Source organism: Dasypus novemcinctus, chromosome 3, assembly GCF_030445035.2.
Source record: "Dasypus novemcinctus isolate mDasNov1 chromosome 3, mDasNov1.1.hap2, whole genome shotgun sequence".
Lineage (NCBI taxonomy): Eukaryota > Metazoa > Chordata > Mammalia > Cingulata > Dasypodidae > Dasypus > Dasypus novemcinctus.
Genome location: NC_080675.1, coordinates 45,373,112 through 45,397,025, shown reverse-complemented (window position 1 = coordinate 45,397,025; position 23,914 = coordinate 45,373,112). Strand labels below are relative to the sequence as shown.

The following is a 23,914-nucleotide window of genomic DNA, read 5'->3' as shown; positions in this document are numbered from 1 at the left end:
GCATATATCCGTATTTGCCTAGAAAATGTCTAGAAGGATATATAAGAAATTATTAAAAGCAATTACATCCAGGAAACAGGTCTAAGAATGCCACTTATACTCTTCTGTACTGTTTGAATTATTTTTACCACGGGTAGGTATTCATTCTATAATTTTTACAACTTAGTTTTAAAAAGGTGTACAAGAGGAAGAAAAAGGAAGAGGAGAGAAAGGGAGGGTGAGAGGATGAGGTTAAAGATAGGGAAGGCCTGAATTCCACTTAGAGTCCTGCAAGTAACTAGCTGTGCAGCCTCAGGCAAATTACCTCCCCTGTGGGGAGATCTTCCTTACTGATAAAATAAGGGAACTGAACCAGCTGCCCTTCCGAAAAGACTTCAGGGGTGGCTAGATGATGTATACCAGGTGCTCCGAGTACATTTTATCTGTATAACATCTCTGAGGAATTTTGGTCTTAAAAAACAAAAAAGGTTTTTAAAAAAGGAAAATATATCCACTTTCATTCTGAACTCCTTCATGTTTCAATGAGAAAGCATTCACACCATTTTACAGACAGAGAAACCAAGTATAGACTATAAAGATCATCTGCCAAACAAATGCATGGTTCACCAGACTCTGCTGTTTGCAAAGAAGTATGAGTGCCAGGAGTTTTATAGCTCCCAATTCATTCTGTACCTCTTCTGCAAAAGATGCACAAGGCTTAGGAAAAACAAGCAGAAGGCACTCTTTCCTGGTGAAAACAGGGTGAGATGTAAAGTGACTTCGTCTGGGTCAGAGCATAAACAAACCTCGCTCGCAGCACATTTAGGAAGTAAGTATTGAACCCTTGGGATCAACTCTGCATCCCTCCCCCACCTGGACTGAAAGCTTCACCTTGAAGAAGCATTTCACTGCAGTCATTTTCTGAGCAGTTTCTGGGTCAGAAGCAGTGAGAGCAGCTAGACCTCGGCTGCTGGTTGAGTTGCTACATTGAGGGCACCGTACTGAGTTACGGGCTTGACTATGCCCGGAGCTCACCCAGCACCTTGGCGAGAAGAGCTGGGCTGGACCAGACCCGTCAAGTATTTTTCCAGTCTTCTGGGCAAAATGACTTCCAACAGTCCTGAAATGTAAATGACCTGGCTTGTCCTCCCAAGTATGGGTCTCTGCCTTGCCCAGGGCACTAATTTCCGTCCCCAGAGCAGTTTGCTTTGAATCTCTATGGTACTTCGCTCCCTATACTTGTAAACAGTTCCATTCTTCTCATACTTTTACATAGAGAGGGGCTCTTCTGCTTCAGGCTTTATGTCAAACGTTTGGGCATGAAGATTTCCCAAAAGTTGCAGAAGACAGGTACTGAAAGCAAGTATCTGCTTTGTGGAGGAAGGCAGGGCCTGATCTGAGAACCACAAACCAGAGCCTAGATTTTAAATGAGGAAAACAGAGACCAGAAAACAGCTAAAACACAAAACAAGTAAACCATTCCTGAAATTGAAGAGGACTCAAAAAGCATGGCGCTGGGCCACAAGCAGTAGATCTTCTACTGGTGACCTTTGCTATGGAGCCTGGTAATTCTTTAGACAGGATGAGGAACACTCAAACCCATGGCCTTCCAGAGCTTCTAGAAGCTGCTGTTAGTTGGCGCCACTCTCACTGTCACTTCTGCCTGCTGTCTGTTTATCACTGGCCTCATTTGCCCAATAGAACTCTCTGGGGTCTCTTGTTGTCTTAGCCGAGTCCCTTCTTTCGTCTCTCTAGTCTGCAGGTCCCTCTTACAGGACCTAACTTTGTCCCTGCTCTTCTTTATCCCAGGCACAGTTTTCAAGGCCTCTTGAGACCTTTCCAATCTTCAGTTCATCTCAGACCCCTCCACATATTTATAAAGGATCTCCATGCATCTTCACTGGAAGCTAAACACCAGCTCCTGACCACTACTGGGCATAGAACAAGGCAAAAGAAGAGAGCAATTGGATTGCAGTGGGAGTGGGCCTATGACAGAGAGTTTTGTTGAAAGAACAAAACATTTTCAAAGACCTGAGCAAGCAGTATTCTGATGAGTCCAGGCCCTTAGCGAAATTTGCTTTTTTGTCTGGATAAGGGAGAAATGAGGACAGAACAAACAAGCCAATAAATACTATAATATTTTACAAGGTAATTTTTACCTTGACTTGCCTTGAAGTAAAACAAATAAACAGAAAAAGAGTCCGTGTACCCAGAAAAACAAAACCTCTATACAGTGAATTGTGATTTTTTTTTTCTCAACTATTTTTCTTAACTCTTTACCATTATAAAACAAATCTTGTGTGGATCAGTTTGAAACACCCACTCGAAGAACCTTTCATAGCTGCATTCTGAGGGTCAGCCTCAAACATTCACGGAAAAATGAGGTGGGAGTGACTGTATTCTGGATGAATAACTAAATTTTTCTAGCAACAGACATATTCTGATGATGTAAGTGAAAATCAGCTGTAACTTTCCCCTCTGATAAACAGGGAATATAGATGCAAGAAAATAGCCTTAAGTCCAGTCTAAAACATTCCTCTTCACCCCCTGACCTCCTATCCCACCCCATTAATAGTCTTCCATTAACCCTTCTTCATAATCTTCTATAAGGTCAAGCAATTTTGGATTATTTATAGTGCTGAATATCCTTGAGACCTCCCGTCTATCCAATTCGACCAGCATTTACTGAGCACCGTGCACAAGCTAGACCCTAACTGGACACATATCTCAGAAGGCACAGATCTCTTCCCTTCTTCAAGGAACTCATCATCTAGAAGAGTCAAACGTTACATATGGCCAAGAAGGCTACAGTGTGAAAAGCAACCACTTAGGAACTCAGACAAGAGTGCGGGTATCTTCCTATGTTGGGTGGAGCCATGGGGGAGGGAACGAGGTTTCTGGAAAGCTTCAAGAGGTCTTACGTTTGAGTGGGGCCTTAAGGGACATATGTGTAAGAGATCTGGGCTAAGGAAAAGGGGAAAGACATTTCAGGCAGAAAAAAACAGTAGAAGCATGAAAATGCACCTCAAATTTAGAAGGCATCCAATGTGGAGTAAAGGGAGAGTGAGGCTGGGAAGGGAGGTGGAAACGGACTGTGAAGGTCCCTGCCTGCCTTGTTTACCCTTTATTTTTGGGCCATGGAGAACCATGGAGGGTTTTAAAGCAGTAGAAAGACTCAGTCAGACTTATTCTTTAAAAATAATTCTGAGGTCAGGGTGTGGGATGGATTAGAAAGACACTGAATGGTCTAGACTGGACATTGATGACATGAAGGCCAAAAGAAAAAATAGTGACAGTGGAAATTGCAAAAAGAAAACTAATTTGAAGCTTTTAGAGGAAAAGGGAATAGGAGTTGGCAGCCAGCCGAAAATGGAAGTATGAAAAGAAGAAAAACTAAAAAAGTTGCTTAGGTTCTTAGTTGGTGGGATAGAGACAATATTAACCTAGATAAGAAAAAGGCAGAAGAGCAGGCTTGGGGGTAAAGGACAGAACATGGTACAACCAAATGAAGACAGCCAGTAGATGTGGAACTGAGGAGGGGGCTTGGGCTAGAAAGAAAGATGCAGATGCGTTGGCAACCCCAATGATTAAAAGCAGGTAGAGGGCAAGGAACAAAAAATGGATAAGAAGCAGTGGTAAGCAAGCTAAGGGGAGGAAAAGGCGAGCCTGGGTCCCAGAAGCCAAGGGAAGGCACAGTTTCAAAGCGAGAGTGGTTAACCACGTCAAATACTGCAGAGAGATCAGGGAAAATCAAGTCTAAAAGGAGGCTATCACACTTAACAATAACTCAGACCTTTTCTAAAGCAATTTTGGCACAGTGGTACGGGAAGACGCTTATGACAGTGGTATATTGTGCAGTACTAATGAGCATCTTCATCCTCAGATGTCAAAGAACTATTGCAGAAGTAACATTCAGAACATTAATTATTTATTTCATTTTAAAAAGCTAATGAAGGAGATTCAGCCTATTAGGTTAAATCATTGCAAATACAAAGCAACATATAAAGGTATACAACTAATTCCCTCTCTAATTTCAGGCCATTAAAGATGCAGGGTAAAACAAGCAAACAAACAAAAACTCTCAGAATTAAGAGCCAGGGAATGTTGACCTCCCCTCAAACATGGCCAGGAACAGAGTTGCATGCAAGTGCTCTGGAATAGACACAAGTGAGTTCAAACCTAGCTTTGACCTTACAAAACATATAACCCTGGGTGAGCTAACTTCTTTAATCCTGATTTTTTTTCATTTCTTAAATTAGGATAGTAATAGTATGGGTATGATATTTAATAAATATATTTCAAAGCTCTCAGCATAGTGCCTGGCATGTACATTCTCAATAAATGGTAATTTATTATCATCATAAATTCATTATTATATGAATGCTTCTCTTCCAAGTTAAGATATATATGCATAAATTCAGTTATAATGATTTCAAGGATTCATTTTTAATTTTTAAAGCAATAAACATTTCTGAGCCATCACCCCACACCCCATCCCCACCCCATGTATGAAGCATGGCTCTCTCAGTGCCAGGAACTTTAAGAAAGAGTAAGACCCAGGCGCCGGTCACAGGAATCTTGGTCTAGTGGTAAAGGAGGCAAGTTGACAATTACAAAGCAAGCTGATCTGTCCCGTAACAAAGAAATGTGAAAGATGCTGCAGAAATACAAAGAAGGAAATAATCAGTGCTACCCCAGGAGATGAGGGAGAGGGGTTGTTAGGCAAGGCTTCTGATATTAGGCAATATTTAGGCAATACAAGGAAATGTGCATGGAAATTTTTAAGGATAATAAAACTCTGGGGGAAAAAAGGTCAAAGAAAGAAGTTCTTTGCCCAAGGGCAAACAGCAAGAGAAAAGGAGTTGGAGGCAACCCAGACTCTTGCCATCCAGCTAAAGGAGACTTTTTGGCTGAAATACATCATCAAATAATATTTACACCCTTCCCAACCTGAGTTTGGGCTACATGCTCTACAAAGCAAATTAAACATTTCCTGCCTGTCCTCTAAAAGTCTACAATCTAAAAATAGGCAAACTAGTATACTGACAAAATCAAGGACTTTGACAACAAACTATCCCTCAGAGAGAGTGTTTTGAAATAAATATGCTTCAAGGTCAGTTTGGTCTCAAAGGTGAAGCTTTCAATAAATGTTTGCTCTTTCCTTTGGAGACATTAAATATCAGGAAGAAATATTAAAATTGCATGAATGCTGGGCCCATTAAATAGCTGTTCTTCATCATTTAGGAGTAGATAAAAATGTTTTGTTTCTGACATCTAGATGCAGTGCCATTTGAAGAGGGGATGAGAACATGACACCAGGCACTTCAGAAATTTCTTTATCCCAAGGAACAGCGCCCAGTTAACAATTCCTGGGAATGGACACCTTTGCAACCTGCTAAGAAGGTTTTGTTGGCAGCCATCCTCTGGCAATTTTTTTTTTTAAGATTTATTTATTTTTTATTTATTTCTCTCCCCTTCCCCACTCCCCCAGTTGTCTGCTCTCTGTGTCCATTCGCTGTGTGTTCTTCTGTGACCGCTTCTATCCTTATCAGCAGCACTGGGAATCTGTGTTTCTTTTTGTTGCGTCATCTTGTTGCATCATCTTGTTGTGTCAGCTCTCTGTGTGGGCGGCGCCATTCCTGGGCAGGCTGCACTTTCTTTCGCGCTGGGTGGCTCTCCTTACGGGCTCTCCTTGGGCGTGGGCTCCCCTACGCATGGGCTCCCCTACGCAGGGGGACACCCCTGCATGGCACAGCATTCCTTGCGCGCATTAGCACTGCGCATGGGCCAGCTCCACACGGGTCAAGGAAGCCCGGGGTTTGAACCATGGACCTCCCATGTGGTAGGCAGACGCCCTATCCATTGGGCCAAGTCCACTTCCCATCTCTGACAATTTTTAATTAATATAATCCCTGTGTACTGCCACCACCCCATTAGGGGGTATCTGTTCAAGAGCACATTCCCCAAATAGTACTAACTGAAATTTTTTTTATATACAAAAGTATTAGGCGGGGCTTTATGTAAGACCCATGATTATAATTCATAAATCAGTTCTTACACTTAAGAGCTTACTGTTTAGTAGAGCAAATAATATATGGACAAAAGAAAAGTTAAATAATAATGAAAGAAGGCCAGGATTATGTTCAAATATGTGGTATATGTAACTAACTCTTTAACAAGTTAGGAGAAGGGAGAGATTACTGTAGGCTGCAGTGTCCCTGGAGATTTCACAGCCTTGAACTTAGGTACTGATGGAAACCACTCCAAATCAAGGAGGAATGTTCAGGTTTCAGTAAGTTGAAGCAGACAAACCTGGTTTAAGTAGAGGGCTTGTAGAGGGAATTGATGAGTGATAAGGGTAGAAAAAGAAATTGGAACCAGATTGCAATGTCTTTTAAAAGTCATCTCTATGAGTCTGGATTTCTACTCCTACTCAGAAGGAAACAACTAGAAGTTTCTGAGAAATGGCATTCTAGGATGAACACAGTGTTTCAGGGCAGGAAAGTCTGGAGAGGGAGAACCTGAAGAGATAGAAGGCTGGACTTCAAACCACTTAAGAATATACCTGAGGACTACTGAGTCACACAAAACATGAAACCAAACATGTGCTTTTTCTAGATTAAAACTATGACATGCCATATTCTTATATATGCATGGAATTTTTCTTGAAGGATACATAGGAAACTGTTAACAGTGGTAACTTCTTAGGAGTAGGGAAGGGAAGACAATTCTTTTTCACTGTAAAAACTTGTATAAACAGTAAATATACTTTTTAACCAGAGGCATGAATTCATTTTATAATTTTAAAAAATTTAATATGACAACCAGAAAATGGTAAAATATGTTTGGACTCTAGTCAGCTATTTCAAAAACATTTCCCATTATAAACTGACATATATTTTGATCTTGTTGTACCATATCTTAATCTCTATCACATAGTGGAGATGTGAGATTGATCTAAAGTGCTGTAATAGAGCAATGTACACAGAACTAACTACACATCTAATACAAATATATGTCATAAATCACCCCAATAAAACACCTCCGTTTTGGTATATTTAATCGAGAAGTCTGTGTAAATCTAATCCAAATCAACTCTTCAATGAAAAGAGATTAAAAAATTATAAACTGCAATACACTTGACCAGACATATCCCATCTCAGAAAATGGCTTTTTCATTCTTTCAGTTGCTTATGCCCAAAACAATGAAGTCATCCTTGTTCTCTCAACCTTTATAACCAAATTCCATCAACTCTACCTTCAGCATATCCCTAGACCCCAAGTGCATCTCACCACCCCCACCACCACCACCCTGACCCATCATCTCTCACCTGGACTTTCACTCAACTACCTGTTTCCACTCTTGCTCCCCACAATCAGTTCTTCACAGCACAGCCAGAAAGATGCTCTTACAATGCAAATCTGAACAATGCACTCCCCTGCCCACAACTTCCAGGGGCTTCCAATCACCCTTGGGATAAAATTCAAAGTCCCCACATGGCTACAAAGTCCTGCATGATCCAAGCTTCATTTCCTCTCTGATCACCTCCTGCACTCTCCCAGTGCATCCTCCATGCCAGTCACACTGCTTCCTTGCCATTCCTTGGACCCAGCAGTGGCCCCCACCTCAGCGCCTGCCCACTCTGCCTGAACTCTTGCCTCCTAACACCTCCTCCATTCTGGTCTCGGCTCAAATGGAACCTCATTAAAGAATTCTTTCTTGACCATCCTCTCCCTTTTCCTTTACTTTATTTTTCCTTCACAGCACCTGAAATCATGAGATATATTCATCTATTATTTGTTGTTACTTAGTGTCTGTCTCTCCCAACTAACAGGAGGGCTCCATGATGTCGGACTTTGTTTGCCATGCTCACTGTTAGATCCCCTGGAACTAGAATATGTCTGGCTAATAAATGTTTGTTGAATATTGAAATAAGAATTAGGACACTCAAGATCACTGGACAAAAAAAAAAAAGAGGTTTTGAAGCCCAAAATGAGACATAAGCATAATAATGTTCAATAAATCTGGGATAAGGGCATGAAAAAGACAAAGCTTTAAATGACAGGCATACAAACCCCTCACTTATCTATGGAATACTGCTGGGAAGCAACTACCAACTCAACCAGAAGGCCCTGAACATTCAGGGACTCCACTGAGGACAGGACCTGGAAAAGGCCCGAGCCTTGGAATTAGGAAACTGGGTCAAAATCAGGTTCTGCCACAATCTACTGGAGGAACCTTAGGCAGACCATTTTATGTTTCTAATACAGTTTCCTCAGCTGCAAAGCATGAATAATAAGTCTTCCCTGATTCTTCACATGTTCATTGTGAGAAAAACTGAGATGTACATACAAAGGCATTCTGAAAACTAACTGCATCATACAAACTGAGTAAAACATCCTCTTGTATCGAAGCTGGTCTCTAGTTCACATTCTCTTCACTGACTCCAGTGAGTATGTCTAAACAGACATCTGATTAGGTCACACCTCTGCTTAAAAGCCTTCATTGATTTCAAACTTGAACCTCCAATAGCTCAAACTTCTTCACAAATTGACCCCAAACTATCTTTCCAGCCACCTCTCCCACTCATTCCTAGGCCCTGCCCCACACACCAGCCACATGGAACTAATCTAATTGTATTAGTCAGCCAAAGAGGTGCTGATGCAAAATACCAGAAATCTGTTGGCTCTTATACAGGGTATTTATTTGGGATAGAAGCTTACAGTTACCAAGCCATAAAGCACAAGTTACTTCCCTCACCAAAGTCTACTGCCCCGTGTTAGGGCAAGATGGCTGCTGATGTCTGCCAGGGTTCAGACTTTTTGGGTTCCTCTCTTCCGGGGGCTCCATTTCTCTCTGCTGTGCTCTTTCCATAAGACCAGCTATAGACTATAAGGAGAATGGCTTTGTCTCTCTCCCCAGGGCTTCTGCCATGTCTAAGGAGCTATCTCTATTCCTCTGTGTTCTTCTCCTGTGTGTTCACTTTCCAGGCTCCAGCTCAAAACTCCCAACTCTGTCCTTTGCCATGTCTTTTCTCTGTAAGTCCCCACCCCCCAAGGGGCAGGGACTCAACACCCTACTTATGTGGGCCAATCAAAGTCCTAATCATAATTTAATCAATTAAAATTGATACCTATGACAGCCCAGTTTCCAAAATAATCCAATAACTATTTTTGGAATTCATAAACAGTGCCAAACTGCTACACTAATCATGCCCTATTACACACCTGTGCCAGACCCCATGCCTAGACTGCCGCACCCCATGCCCCTTCTTGCATTAGGGAAATCCTAGGCACTCCCAGTCTGAATTAGACCACTTTCTGTCACTTTCTCTCAGAACATGCCTTTATTTTAGGTATCCCCTTAATTCATCATTCTTTGCAAATCCATTTCCCCCACCAGACCAAAGGATCTCCATTTGATGCATTTTGTGTTCTCAGCCAATGAGTTTCAGGCACACAATACGTGCCTAGTGTTTGCTTTTTTAAAAAGTATTTCTTACATGACGCTTCTAGGTCTTTCCACTCAATTTTCTATGACTTAGGACTCAGCATCAATCATTATGAAAGGAATTTTCTTTCTTTTCCATCCCTGAGGACACAGGCCAGAAGGTGATGTTGTTTGACCACTCCTTCTGGAAGTAGGCAGGAACTGAGCAGCGGGACAGATGAGGCTATGAACCACTTTTGAATCCTCATAAGTTATATCTTTAAAGTATACTTTGTTTTATTTGAAGTGCTTTGACTCCCCAAATCTGACACCCATATTTAAGTCAGGCACAAATGGAAATGTTTTCAACTTAATCATTTTCAGGATTATCTAAGCTTTTACTCCTATTCCTGATAGAAAATCCTGACTTAACTATAATTCAAGGCAATTATTGTTCTTCCTGCCCTGTTATTATTTTCAAAATTATAAAAGAATTTTTTCTAGCCCTGTACCTTTTCACTTACTAAATTTGTAGGATTCAAATAACAGAGACAAAGGAAGCCCTGCCTTTGCCCCTACTGCTACCATGATGTATGTCTGAGTTTTAATTGCCCTTGTAATTATACCCTAGGCCAGATCTGCACAGGTGTACTGTGGAACTAAAACATTATGGCCAAATCTGAGAAGACCTCACTGAGGAAGGAAGGAAGAAAACTTTGTAATATTTTCTGCAACCAGAAGGAAAGAGAAAAATGAAAGGTAGTCTGGGAATGTCATAAGCTAGCCAGACAATCCACTGAGGAAACATTTTCTGTGTCTGACTGCCTCTCAGTCTGCATGAGCTGGAAGGCTAGGAATCCCCTGGTGGTTTGATATTCAACTATGGCTGGCTGAAAATGGAAGGAACTTGGATCACTTGTCTGTGGATTAAGAAATAAGCACAACAACAAAAGGAAACACGCTATGACATTTTCTAAATATTTACCAAGGGGAGTTGACTCTTGAGTAAGTGAAGTCAAATCTGAGCATGAATTCTCCTCACTACCTCCTACTCCCACCCCCAATCACCATCTTCATCTCCACAACCAGGCAACCTTCACCTCCTGGACTTGTCAGAGGAAACAAGCCTCTGTCACAAACTCAACAAATGTTATTTGCACAGACCACGGCATTTTCTCTCAGATTTCTTATTTAAAGTAGAGGATTAACCAAAGATGTGTCTGTAAAAAAAAAAAAACCCCGACTGAGTCGATACATACTACTTTTAAGATAAAATAATCCTCTCCACAGTAATTTTCAGTTTATAATACTTATATGGTTTCAGAATCTAATATCCATGAACTTTCCTGCCAGTCCTCATTATACAATCAAATTTGTCATCAGCCTACAGAGCAGTTATTTTCACTCTTGATCTTCTCAAGTCAACTAGTAAATGTTGATCTGTAGAACTGAGATTATTTTAAAAACCATTATGGGTAATGAAGAAATGCAGTTTATATCACTTTAAACATCCTGTAGCCAAGTTTCCTACCTTTTAATATCTTGGACAGAAAGTAAAATTTTGTGTTTGATTTTGAAATTTGAAACATTAAAGTTCAAGGGAAAGTTGATGATTGGGTTTCAATTTTTTTAAAAATCCTTCGGTTTCAAGTATTCTCTAAAGTCCTGCCCCACTCTCTCAGAAATGCTGCATAATTGTCTTAAGATTTGTACTGTTTCAAGATAGCAACATGTATATCTATCATGTAAAAATATAAACATCTGTCTATAGATTATGTAAAAATGTATACATCTGTGTACCTAACAAGCAATAGAGAGATTGTGGAACAGGCATTTTAGAGTTTAATACTCACTAATGTTTTGTCCCTTGCCTGGCCCAACACCTTTTTTCTTTTTTAAAGATTTTACTAAGAATAAAGAATTAGATACTAAAATCATTATCTCCCTAAAGGAAAAAAAAAAAACACCTCCTTGCTTTGATTAGGGAAAACTTTAGGAAACAAGCCCAGCAATTGCCGAGAAAGAGAGACAAGAAAGAAATGAGCTAGAACAATAAAAGGTATAGAAGGCATATATGATAACTTCACAAAAAAGACACTACAGTTAGTTCTAACCTTAAGCAAATGGAAGGTGGGGCTCTCTCTGCCTTGTGAATTTTTTATACTCATTCTCTGTCCTATCACACTGTCCCTATGCATCATCAAGCCACTTCTAAGACTGAAAGGAAAATACGTTTTTCTAAAAAAATCTTTGCTTTGACTACTGCCAAAATTATAGTACTGTCCTTAAAACAATGACCTGCACATAATGGGCATGACTAAAAACCTCTGAGCAAATAAATGTTCACAACCGTCTTCGGTCAATATTTTTTAAGCTTCTCTGGCATAAGCAGAATTATTATCCAAAGTCTTGAGAGTGAAAGATTGTGAGGCTAAGAGACAAATCTATAATCAAATCTCCCAGCTTGTACTTCTATATGCCTACCAAATGTCTAACTTCCATTCACCTTGCTTTTGAGAGGCTGGAACCAATTATCTGAGTTTGAATTCTGGCCCTCTCATTACCTTTATGATGTTAGGCAAGTTATTTTATCTTCCTGGATCTGTTTCCACACCTGTAAAATGCAGGTACTACGTACTATCTTGCAGTTACTGTGACAATTAAATAGGATAAAATAAAGGAAACTCAGCATTCATTGATTCATTCCTTTACTCATTCAACAAAGATGAACAGAGTGCCCACTACCAGCCAGGCACTAACAGAACAAGGCCCTGGAACATAAAAGAATAAACGAAAGCTATTCTTATTGTTATTTACCAAAACTGTTCTGTTTCCAGAACTGTCAGGTTTTGACTTCGATTCAAAACATTGTTTCATTCACACCTAGTTTGTCTAGGAGAATCATTTTTATTTTGTCAAATATGGTCTCAGGTGGGAGTCTCCCTCCCACCATACTTTTTATTACCCCAAAAGCTAATCATTTGGCAAGCATTCTGCTAGAGGACACCTTCAGTGCACTTGGAAGAAGCAATCACCAGAGTAAAAGGTGGTATCCCAGCTCTCTGTTGGGCAAGACCCTCGAGAAAACGTGATATGCCCATACTACAAGGCCAGTCCTGGATGCCTGGGAGTTTTCAGGTGCTTTCAATTCCATATGCAGACTCTGAGTCTTCCAAGGTCTTGAAATTACTATGACTGACTTGTTCCCTAATCATTGCAACTGGGTCATTTGTTAATACTAAGGCCAATAACTAAGGGGTCTGAGTCCCACATTTTCATACTGTCCGGTTTGTATCTTTCAACTGTGTTTTACTCTAGACTTTGATAAAATTCTATAGAAAAGATCCACTTCTGGGGAGCCAGTTGGTTTCAACTGGTGGGCTCTTCTGCTTAATATTCCTTTTCCTTGCTAGGCTGCAAGTCTCCAGGCTAGCACAAGACTAGCTGTGTTGAGTGCTAAGCATTCAATACACCCTAACAAGCATTTCACACTTACAAAGAAGAGTTTCCAAAGGCCTTTTGAGATCCAGGACTCATAGCATATATCAGAATCAAATTCTGATATACTGGGTCATAGGGCAGGGGTGTCAAGAAGGGAAGTCTAGAATAAAGTTCATAACTATCTGTGAAGCTGGGGACAGGTCAGTGGACAATTTAGAAGTGCCTAAATTTTTTTTTATGTGCAGGCTCCTCTCATTCAGGATCTACCTGAGTCACTTAGAAAGAGAAGATTGTGATTCCATAAAAGCATGGATTTTGCATAGCTTCCTCCTGGCAGGATGTGGCAACCTCACTTCTACCCATAGGAGACCCTCAGAATAAAAATACTGTCACTATATTCCCACCCTCACCCCACAACATAAAACATGATGCATCTAAAATTTAAATTTGCAAAAACAGTGGCTTTTTTTTTTCATTTTCCTTCAGCGAGTTAAGCGTGTTATTATTAACTCCTGCCGCCTGTAATTGTTCACTGAAAACAGTAGTTTGGATATTAATAGGCATATAAATCAAGGCCCTACCTGAAGCTCGTTGTCACGGTAACAGTACCCTAGCCCGAAGCTGCTTCTCCACCCTTGAAAGTCTGGATTAGTTAGTAGGGAGTTGGGGGTTGTTCTAAAGCTGCTATGTCTCCCACTTTCTGCAATTTCTCAGGGTCAGGTTATTAGAGAAGGAGGAACTGATGAGGCAAGCGAGAGTAGAGTGGACAGTAGCAGCTTGGAGGAGGAGCGTAACTCCTCCAAAGAGAGTGGGAGTCCTTCGCGTACGGCTTGGGGCACCCTGATCTCTTCTTCCTCTGTCTGCACCGGGTCACTCTACCCGCGTCGTTCCCAGTGCCCGGAGGCCAGGTCCCCTCCCCTGCTCTGCCTTGCACTGTCCTCGGCTGCCCGGGCGCTGCGCGGCCCCGGGAGCGTGCGGCCAAGTTCCCTAGAACAGAATCTGAGCGGCCCCAGGGCAGAGTCCGGGCAGCGGGAGGCACAGGGGACAGCGCGGAGGTCCCACAGGCTCGAGGCAGAACCCTCTGCGCTCCCACACCAGGGTCCTGGAGGAAACGCCCCAGGACCAAGCTGCCCACACTCCCGCCCTCCCCGGGTGCCCGGGCGTCTCCAAGATCCGACTCTCCGAAGCTAGCGCCCAGCCCGCTAGGCGCCTCCGAAGACAGCGCGGCTTCCCGCGCCCGGGAGGGTGTTCGGTGCCGCAGCCGCCAAGGCCTCCCGCGCCCCGCACCCTCACATGCCCGGCACCCTGGGCTCGATCCCTACCAGGTCTCCTGCTGGAGACGCGCGCTCCCACCTTGCGCACCCGCACCCGGCCCCTCGGGCCGCCGGGCCCTCCCGAGACTCACCTGCTATGGGGCTGAAGCGGCGGCCACCCCGAGCCGGGGGGTGGCGGCGGCGGCGGCGGCAGCGCAGGAGGAGGGCAGCGCGGGGCTCCTGGCACAGCGGCCGCCGGGCGCCTGGTGCTGCCGAGCCGCGGACCCGCCCAGAGATATAAATAACATTATCTGAGGAGGGACATTCCTGCCGGGGGACATCGCTGCTGCCGGGACCAGATAGTCCCGCGGCGGGGGCGGGGAGGCGGGGCCGTAGCCTCCCGCAGCGCCGCGGCCCAGCCCCCGCCTCCCTCACCCACTCGCGCACCTGCCAATCAGCCTCGGCGCCCGCGGGGCACCTGCCGGGCCTCCGCCCCTCCCTCTGCCCGGGCCTCCGCCTCCCCGCGGGCAGGATGCACGCGACGCGGTGGAAGCGCGAGCCGCCTGCCCTGACCCCGTCGTCGTTCACCCACCCCGACCCCGCGCCGCCCCGAGGCCCTGCGGCGGGAAAAGGATTTCGCTGCAGCTCGGGGCCTAACCCCTGCACCCGGAGCGGGGAGCCTGGCTCGGCAAACGAGCCTTCCAGCCCTTCCCGCCAAGAGTCGCCACTGTATACAGACCGGTTTTTAAAACACTATTAAAAGACACACTTAGGCCATAGGGTAGGTGAGGCGGGCGCCCCGGTTTGGGAGGCACAGGATTGTTCCAGGGGCTGATATGTGGGAAAGCGCGTCCGGGGTTGGGGGAGGGGGGTGCTTCTCCCTGCGGGCGGAAAGTGCAGAAACTGGGAAGGCAACGGGGTGGACCCTGGCCCGGAGGGCCCCCGCGGGCTCCGTGTCGCTGTTGCTGTCTGCAGACCTCGAGTAGGGGCACCGGACCGGGCAAGCCTGGCGGCGCGCAGCCTGCAATCCCACGGCACTCGCACCCTGCAGGGACGGTCATCAACAGGCAAGCTGTCACACCAGCCCATCGGCACCTCCTGGCCTGCCCGGATGTCCGGGCCAGCGAGGCTTCTTCACCGCAAACCTGGGGCGTTGGGGTGGGGAGGGCCCTGATCGGAGTGGAGGAAAGAGGAAGGCGGTGGGAGGAACAGTATAATGCCAAAGAGGAAAGACAAGACACTCCAAGTCACTTCAGGAGAGAAATTTAAAGCACATGGGCAGCTTGCAAGGCAGAACGTTTTCCTGACTTCCTGCCAATACAAGGGCATTGCTCAGTAAGGTTTGGTGGTGCCCCTTTTCTCCACCCACCATGCCTGGGATGATTTCTCATCAGTCATCACCTCAGGTAATGCCAGGTATTGTGGAGATGGCAGAGATTAGAAAGACACAGATGCAGAAAGGAGCTTTAACTTGTACTGAGGCTGCCTGGTATTCTTAACAACGGAACAGCCTTATTCCTGAGTTATTTGCTTGGGAGTATAATTATACTATTTTCCAGGATTCACCAAGAAAAGGGTGTTTAATTGCCAGATGTGCATGCTTAGTTTATATATTGAAAGTATGCAAAGATATTTTACTTCCTGCTCCATCCACACTTCCTGAGAGGGGGCATTTAGACACTAAGATGTAGGGCAAACTCCAAAAGTATTACAAAGACACAGGACTCTCATCATCCCCTCTCCCTTCCTCTTGGGCCTTATTTTCCCAAGAGACACTACTACTATGGGAAAGATGATACAAAACTATTCATGGCCATTCATTGGATTAGCAGTGATCTTCCCCTCACCCCCACACTTCTAAGTTTAAGAATTCGCTTATTATTAAGTCAGAAACAGAAAGATCTTTTCCATTTACAAAATTATTTAAGAACCAAATTATGGCAAAGAAAATGAAAAAAAAAGCTAACCTCAAAAGCTGAGACTATCATATATGAAGTAGAAATCCTTGATCTATTTTGAAAGGAAAAAAATGGAGGGAAATTATGTAGTTATGATTTCTAAAAACCTTTTGTGAGTAAACTTATTAAATAAATTCATGATTTCCTAAAATTTCAGCTCTGCAGCTACATAATTATATACTACAGGAAACATAATTCCTTAGCTATAAGTTTGTGGCACCAAACTGAATAGTTGCACACATTTTTTTCTTTGTATCCTTAAAATTTATAATTTGCAACATAAGAAAAAATATGATGAAAGCTCCAGATCAATAGACAGATTACCCCCAAGATTTTACACACCAGCTCAGCTGCTTTAGTTATCTCCACTTTAGCTGAAAGCTAAATGATTTAGTATATCCTCATTTGCTACAGAACCTTTATCCTGACAGCATCCCCAAATACTTTACAGCTAATAGAGTTACAGTGAAATGATAAATCAGAACTGAGAGAGGAAGTTTAGAAGTACAGAGGAAAAGGGCATTGTCAAATAAGAAAAAACAAAACATATGGCAGAGCTAAAGGAGCAGGAATGAGGAATTGTGGAGAGTGAGACCAGGAACAAAGATAACCTGATACAAGGATTCACTATTGATGTCATCTTTGTAGGCAACAGGGATCAATCAATTATGCAGGAACTTCCTGAGGAGAGTATAGAATGCCTCCAGGAATTGCCTATCTAAAGTGGGGGGTGGGAATTGGATCCCATACCCTGTCTATGGGTTGTCCCCCTCACTCCACCCATGCTGACTCTCCCACTCTTCCCAGCTACTCAGAGAGCTCCAAGCAGTCAGAGGCTGCAGTTTTAGAAGAGATCTAAGGCCAGCAAGGAAGGTGTGCACTTGAGATTAGGTGCTATCAATAGGAAATGAATGGAAGCACCCACACAATTGTTTACCCAGCTCCAGCTGAAATCACAGGTGAGGCCAAGAGAAGGTAAATTCTCTTGTAAGACACTAAAGGTATCTTACACAAGAGTGAACTTCCACTTTCTGGCTATCTCTGTATTCTCTAAATTGTTCATATTGAGCATGAATTATATGACAATCAATAAAGACAATAAAAAAAGAATAGGCAGAGATTGTATCAAGAGGGTGGACTGAGAGGGGAACAGACATTTTTCTCCCTGTAGCTGTTATAAGAGGAGAGGGAGGGTGAGTCAAGGGACGTCTCTTCAGTGAATTCAGCCAGTAGAGCCTGCTTTGAGTCTCAACTCTGGCCAAACCAGAAGCCCTGGAAAGAGAAGTTTGAAGGAAACACCTCAGTGGAAAGGATCACAGACGAAGCCAACTGCTGACTGGTCAGGAAAGTGCATGGAGAAAAACTGCTTTTAGGTCTCTCTTAAGCCCCCCAGGAGAAAATTTGCACCCCATTAGTGAGTCCCTGGCCCAATTTTGATAGCTTAAGCTGGGTGATTTTAAAGACTTAGAAATAACTTAGTAAAAACAAACAAATGAACAAACAAATACTAGGCAAGAGAGAGAAATTGACCGTTAGAGTAAATTCATCAAAATATTCAGATGTCTAGACATCAGCAAAAGTCATGCTAGGAAACAGGAAGATGTAGCAGAGCCAAAGAAACAAACCAAATATCCTGAAGGGATACAGGATTTAAGACAACCAATCAATAATAATCAAACAAACCTCCTAAATCAACTCAAAGAATTGAAAGAAAATATGACTAAAGAGTTAAAGGATATTAAGAAGATACTAGGTGAGCTTAAAGAACAATTTAAAAGCCTGCAAAGAAAAGTAACAGAATTTAGGGGAATAAAAGATGTGATGGATGAGATTAAAAATACATTAGAGGAAAGTGAACTTGGCCCAATGGATAGGGCATCTGCCTACTACATGGGAGGTCCATAGTTCAGACCCTGGACCTCCTTGACCCATGTGGAGCTGGGCTGATGCACGCAGTGCTGATGCATGCAAGGAGTGCCATGCCATGCAGGGGTGTCCCCAGCATAGGAGAGCCCCATGTGCAAGGAGTGCGCCCCATAAGGAGAGCTGCCCAGTGCAAAAGAAAAGTCCAGCCTGCCCAGGAGTGGTGCCACACACACACAGAGCTGACACAGCAAGATGACGCAACAAAAAGAGACACAGATTCCCAGTGCTGCTGACAAGAATAGAAGCGAACACAGAAGAACACGCAGCGAATGGACACAGAGAACAGACAACTGGGATGGGGGAAGGGGAGAGAAATAAAAATTTTAAAAAATTTAAAAAAATATATTAGAGGCACAGAAGAGCAGATTTGAATTGCTTGAAGACAGAATTAGTGATTTCAAAGACAGAACATCTAAACTGGAAAAGACAGGAGAATAGAAAGAGAAAAGAATGGAAAATGAAACAGGGTCTCAGGGAATTTAATGACAACATGGATCATTCAAACATATACATCAGTGGTGTCCCAGAAAGGGAAGAGAATGGAAAAGGGGCAGAAAAAATATTTGACGAAATAATGATTGAAACTTTCCCAACCCTTATAAAGACATAAATATCAATATCCAAGAAGGACAAAGCACCTTAAACAGAAAAAATCCAAAATAGACCTACTCCAACACCCTACAATTCAGAATTACAAATAGCAGAGATAAAAAGAGGATTCTGAAAGTAGCAAGAGAAAAGCAAAGAATCACATACAAGGGAACCTCAATAAGATTAAGTGCCAACCTCTCATCAGAAACCATGGAAGTGAGAAGAAAGTGGTATGATGTATTAAGGTACTGCCAGGCAAGAATTCTGTGCCTGGCAAAACTGTCCTTCAAAAATGAGGGTGAATTCAAAGTCTTCACAGACAAACAAAAACTGATAAAATATGTTACCCAAAGACCAGAATTACAAGAGATACTAAAGGGAGTGCTGCAGCCTAGAAGGAAAATACATGGATGAGAAACCTAGAGAAGAGTGTAGAAATGAAGATTATTAGGAAGGGTAAAGTAAAGGGTAAAAAGACAGACAATAGAAGATATGGCAACAGAAAGCCAAAGAATTAAAAGTACATAGTTACAGTATTAACATTGAACATTAATGGATAGAATTCCCCAATTCTACATACACTAACAAAATGGATTTTAAAAAATGAGTCATCTATATGCTATATACAAGAGACTCACCTCAGACTTCAGCACACAACTGGTTGGAAGTGAATGGTTGGGGGAAGTGGATATGGCTCAAGCAATTGGGCTCCTGTCTACCATATGGGAGGTCCAGGGTTTGATTCCCAGGGCCTTCTGGTGAAGGCAAGCTGGCCCACACAGAGAGCTGGCCCAAGTAGAGAGCTGGCCCATGTGGAGTGTCAGCCTGTGCGGCAAGCTGGCCGAAGCAGAATGCTGGCCCATGAAGGAGTGCTGGCCAGCATGGCAAGCTGGCCTGAGCAGAGAGCTGGCGTAGCAAGATGATGCAACAAAAAGAGACATAGAGGAGACAGTAAGAGTTGTAGCAGACCAGGAAGCTGAGGTGGCACAAGAGACTGAGCACCTCTCTCCCATGCCAGAAGTTCCCAGGATCAGTTCTCAGTGTCACCTAAAGAAAGAAGAGCGGACACAGAAGAATGCACAGTGAATGGACACAAAGAGCAGACAACGTGGTGGCGGAGGAGGGAATAAGTAAATAAATTTTTTAAAAAAGAAAATGAACAGTTGGAAAAAGATATTCCACTCAAATAATAACAAAAAAAAGAGAGCTGGAATAGTGCTACTATTATAAGACAAAATAGATCTTAAATGCAAAACTGTTATAAGAATGAAGACGGTCATTATGTATTTTAAAAAGGGGCAACTCACCAAGAAGAAATAACTATAGTAAACATTTATGTTCCTAACCTGGGTGCCCAAGTACATGAGGCACACACTGGCAAAACTGAAGGGAGAAATAGATGCCTCTACAATAATAGCTGGAGACTTCAATACATCACTATCAGTATTGGATAGAACATCCAGACATAGGATAAATAAACAGAGAGCTTGGAATAATTTGATAATTGAACTAGACCTAACAGGCATCTATAGAGCATTGTACCCCAAAACAGCAGGATATATACTCTTGTCAAGCACTCATGGGTCCTTCTGCAGAATAGACGATATGTTCGGTCACAAGACAAGTCTCAATAAATTTTAAAAGATTGAAATTATACAAAGTACTTTCTCTGATCATAATGGAATGAAGCTGGAAATCAACAATGGATGGAAAAAGGGAAAATTCATAAATATATGGAGATTAAACAACACACTCTTAAATAATCAGTTTGTCAAAGAAGAAATGCAAGAGAATTCAGCAAATATCTTGACATGAATGAAAATGAGAACACAACATATCAAAATCTATGGGATACCACAAAGGCAGTGCTGAGAGGGAAATTTATAGCCCTCAATGCTTGCATTAAAAAAGAAAGAGCTAAAATTGAAGATCTATCTGTATACCTGAAGCAACTAGAAAAAGAACAGCAAACTAATCCTAAACTAAGTTGAAGGAAAGCAATAGTAAAGATCAGAGCAGAAATAAACGAAATTGAGAACAAAAAGAGAGAGAGAATAAACAAAACCAAAAACTGGTTCTTTGAAAAGATCAACAAAATTGACAAACCCTTAGGCTAGACTGACAAAGGAAAAAGAGAAAAGATGTAAATAAATAAAATCAGAAATGACATTACCATTGAATCTACAGAAGTAAGAGAGACCATAGGAGGATACTATGAACAACAGTATGCCAAATAACTAGACAATGTAGATGAGATGGACAAATTCCTAGAAACACAAAAACCCTACACTATCTGAAAAGAAATAGAAGACCTCAACAAACCAATCACAAGTGAAAAGATTGAAACAGTCATCAAAAACCTCCCACAGATAAAAAGTCCAGGACCAGATGGCTTCGTAGGTGGATTCTACCAATCATTCAAAGACAATCTAATACCAATCTTGCTCAAGCTCTTCCAAAAAATTGAAGAGGGGGGAATGCTACCAAACTCATTCTATGATACAAATTTCTAATACCAAAACCAGATAGGGAAGCAGATGTGGCTCAAGAAATTGAGCTCCTGCCTACCACATGGGAGGTCCCAGGTTCAGATCCTGATGCCTCTTGGAGAAGATGAGCAAGACAGTGCGCTGGTGCAGTGAGGTGATGCAACAAGATGACACAACAAGGAGACATAAAGAGGAAACACAGCGAGAGATAAAACAAAGCAGGGAGTGGAGATGGCTCAAGTGACTGAGTGCCTCTCTCCCACATGGGAGATCCCAGGATTGGTTTTTGGTTCCTGGTGCCTCCTAGGAGAAGATGAGCCGACACAGAGAGCACAAAGCAAATGGACACAGAAAGCAGACAGCAAGTGCAAACAATGAGGGAGAGAGATATAAATAAAAATAAATCTTAAAAAAACCATATAAAGATATTACAAAAAAGAAAATTACAGACCAATATCTCTAATGAATATAGATGCAAAAATCCTCAACAAAATACTTGCAAACTGAATCCAAAAGCACATTAAAAAGAATTCTACACCAAGATCAAGTGGGTTTTATCCCAGGTATGCAAGAGTGGCTTAACACAAGAAAATCAATTAGTGTAATAAGTCACATTATTAATTTGAAGAAGAAAAATCTATTGATCCTCTCAACTGATGCAGAAAAGGCATTTGAGGAAATGCTGCTTTTTTTTTTTTTTTTTTTTAGGTAATGAGGCTGAGGAATGAGTACCAAATCTCATATATAGGAAGCTGGTGCTCAACCACTGAGCCACATCAACTCCCCCAAGTTGTTGTTTTCTGTTTATTTTGCTTGTTGTCTGTTCACTTGTTTTTAGGAGGCATCAGGTACTGAATGCAGGACATCCCATTAGGGAAGCAGGTGCTCAACCACTTGAGCCACATCTGCTCCACAGCATCCTTTCTTGATAAGAATATTCCAAAAGATAGAAATAGAAGGAAGTTTTCTCAATAAGGTAAAGGCAAGGATGCCCACTGTCAATACTATTACTCAATATTGTTCTAGAAGCTCAAGCTAGAGCAATTAGGCTAGATAAAGAAATAAAAGGAGTAGCACACTATTACATGGATATGACATGGTTGAAAGGGAAAATCTAAGATCATATTACTAAAAGGAAAGCTAAAAGATGTTAATATGGAACTGTAGAGCATAGTAAAACTGCATGTGAAATATGAATATGGGTAATATTGCATATATAACACTGTTTTTCTTGGAAACTGAACAAATATATATTAATATTACAAGATGTTAATAACAACAAAAAACCCACGTTATGCTAAGTGAAAGAAACCAGACACAAAATACTACAAATTGTATGATTCCACTTATATAAAACGTAAATATAGATCAATTAATACAGATGAAATTAGATAGTGGTTATGTAGGGTTGGGGAAAGATAGAGGGATTGAGAGGTGACTGCTAAGGAGTGTGGAGTTTTTCCTTTTGGAATAATGAAATTGTTCCAAATTTTTTTGTGGTGATGAATGCATGACATTGTGATAAGACTGAAAGCCATTGATTATACACTTTGGATAGATTGTATGCTATGTGAATATATTTCAGTAAAACTGCTTTAAGAATAAATAGATAAATGTGCTAGAATGGCCAGAAATAGCAGCTATGTACACCAGAGGAAGCATAGAGAGATTGAGAGGTGATAAATCTTCTGTTTGTCTGTTTTTTGTTTACTATTACTATTATCAAAATAATAAAAATGCTCTTATAATGATTGAAGTGATGAATGCACAACTATGTGATTATACCAAATACCACTGATTGTATACTTTGGATGTATTGTATGCTTTCTTAATATGTATCAATAAAATTGATTTGCTTAAAATAAGGTTTAACAAATAATTATGATTACTAATTCATTATATAGATGCCTTTATATTATATAATTAAAAAAAAAATAAAGGCACCCAAATAGGAAAGAAATAAAACTTTCACTATTCATTGATTATATAATTATATACATATAGAAAATCCTGAAAAATCCACAACAAAGCTACTAGAACTAATAGATGAGTTCAGCAAAGTGGCAGGATACTAGATTAATACACAAAAATAAATAGCGTTTCTATGCACTACTGATGAGGAATCTGGGGAGGAAATCAGAAAAAATATCCATCTATAATAGCAACTAAAAGAATCAAATATTTAGCAATAAACTTAACCAAGAACATAAAGGACCTGTATTCAGAGAACTATAAAACATTGCTAAAAGAAACTGAAAAAGACTTAAATAAATGGAAGGACATTCCGTGTTCATTGACTGGAAGACTAAATATCGTTAAAATGTCAATTCTACTCAAACTGATTTACAGATTCAATGCAATCCCTACAAAAATCCCAACAGCCCTTTTCTGCAGAAATGGAAAAGCCAATTATCATATTTATTTGGAAGGTTAAGGGACCCTGAATAGCTAAAAAATAACTTTAAAGAGAAGAACAAAGTGGGAGGACTCTCACATCCTGACTTTAAAGCATATTTAACTACAGTGGTGAAAAACAACATGGTACTGGCATAAAGACAGACAGATTGACCAATGGAACCAAATCGAGAACTCAGAAATTGACCCTCACATCTAATGTCAAGTGATTTTTGTCAAGAATGTCAAGCCCTCCCAGCTGGGCCAGAACAGTCTATTCAATAAATAGTACTGGGAGAACTGGATATTCAGATCCAAAAGAAAGAAAGAGGATCCCTATCTCACACCTTACACAAAAATTAACTCAAAATGGATCAAGGACCTAAATATAAAAGTGGCAACCATAAAATTCTCTGAAGAAAGTGTAGGAAAACATCTTCAAGATCTTGGGGT

General features: G+C 41.7%; 1 protein-coding gene across 2 annotated transcripts in view; it reads right to left on the bottom strand.

The window, feature by feature from the left end:
• Positions 1-14,481, bottom strand: part of SPTB (spectrin beta, erythrocytic) — a 131,490-nt gene extending 117,009 nt beyond the window's left edge. The window contains exon 1 of one of the 2 annotated variants that reach the window (XM_071213871.1): positions 14,256-14,481. The gene's annotated coding sequence lies outside the window, so the exon portion shown is untranslated. The remainder of the gene's footprint in view (positions 1-14,255) is intronic. The other variant, XM_071213872.1, reaches the window with a different exon arrangement.
• Between the last annotated feature and the right edge of the window lie 9,433 nt (positions 14,482-23,914).